Source organism: Silene latifolia, chromosome Y (assembly GCF_048544455.1).
Source record: "Silene latifolia isolate original U9 population chromosome Y, ASM4854445v1, whole genome shotgun sequence".
Lineage (NCBI taxonomy): Eukaryota > Viridiplantae > Streptophyta > Magnoliopsida > Caryophyllales > Caryophyllaceae > Silene > Silene latifolia.
The window spans coordinates 178,200,689-178,202,259 of NC_133538.1; the positions used below are offsets into that span (position 1 = coordinate 178,200,689).

Sequence of the window (1,571 nt, forward strand, 5' to 3'; positions counted from 1 at the left end):
CAAATCAAACCAACCCCCACTCTTGTTACCTTAGACTAAATTTAGACAACTTTTAATTACATTCGCCTCCTTGTGATTCGACCCTGTTACCACTAGCCTTGGTTAGTTTTAATAGGAATTATAAATATTATTTTTGGTGCTCACAACAACGGGTATCAAATTTTGGCGCCGTTGCCGGGGAGGCAATTGTTCTAATTTTTAGTTGTTTTATTTTAGTCTGTTTCTTAGTTTAAGGGACATCCGTTCCTTAAACTTTTCTTATATTCTTTTTGTAGTTTCTTCTTATGCGCAGGTCACAGGGTGGTGAATTAGTACCTTTCAATCCTAAGATTGAGAAGACCTTGTGTGAGTTGAGACGATCATCTAGGATATTGCCGACAGAGGAAGAGATGAGTACTCTGTCTAGTTACTACGAGAACGAATTGTTCGAAGAAGACCCACCTACATCTCCTGATTCTACCTCTTCACCACGACAGTCACATCTCCTAAATTCCAGTCATGGTCAAGAAGCAACTATAGCAAGTCATTCTGAGCCGACAAATGCAAATCTATACAAGGGGTTCGAATTACCTGGAGCTGATAGGAAATTCGAACCGAAGCCTTCCTATATCAACTTAGTTGAGAGGAACCAGTTCGGGGGTGCTGCAAATGAAGATGCAGCCAAGCATATTTAGATATTTATCGATTATTATTGCTCTATACCCCCACCGACCGGTGTGACCCAGGACCAGATAAAGGAGACCATGTTTATATTCTCACTCCGTGATGCTGCAAGGGAGTGGTACAAAGATCTGGATCGAGCCGCTCATGGGATCACCGACTGGAATTCTTTGGCCTTGGCATTCTACAAGAAATACTTCTCTGCCTCGAAGACGAATTCCATTAGATCTCAGATCACGAGCTTTAAACAGGGACCTGATGAGAAATTTCATGAAGCATGGGTCCGTTTCAAGAAGCTGGTACGAACTATTCCGCACCATGGGTTCGAAAAATGGAGTTTTTGCAATCAGTTCTATAACGGGCTGTATGACGATCAGAGAGCTATTTTGGATGTTGCAGCCAATGGCCGATTTGCTGAGAATATGGGAGAGACTAAGGGGTGGAAGATCATTGATGACTTAGCCACCCATAAAACTGAATATGGGAATTCGAGAGGCAATCAGAGGAGGAGTGCTGAATCCCCTTCTGTAGCTGCATTAGAGGCTCTCACGGCGAGGTTTGACAAATACGATTTGGGAGGAGCTTCAAAAGGAGGGATGTATCATGTGAATGCTGTTTCAAATGGTCCTTTCGTCTGTAGAAGATGTGGAGCTGAGGGACATGTCTCAGAAAATTGTCCTAGTCCCTTCGAGTCTTGTGCTGCCTTTCAACATTACAGGCAGATAAACACGTACTATGAGCCGAATGTCCATCCCAACTTGAGGTGGAGTAGCCAGAATGTCCTGAATCCAACTCAACCTCCGCAGCAGCAGCAACAACAGACTTATGTGCCTCCTCATAAGCAACAATAGTTTCAAAAACCTCCCTATGTGCCGCAGCGGCAACAAACCCAAAATTCCGACTTTGCTGAA

At 43.6% G+C, this 1,571-nt stretch overlaps 1 non-coding gene across 1 annotated transcript; it reads right to left on the bottom strand.

Annotated features, from left to right (window-relative positions):
- Nucleotides 1–878: 878 nt before the first annotated feature.
- LOC141636310 (small nucleolar RNA R71) lies at nt 879–985 on the bottom strand. Its single transcript, XR_012540931.1, has one exon. It is a non-coding gene; the product is annotated as a small nucleolar RNA R71 (small nucleolar RNA).
- Nucleotides 986–1,571: the final 586 nt, after the last annotated feature.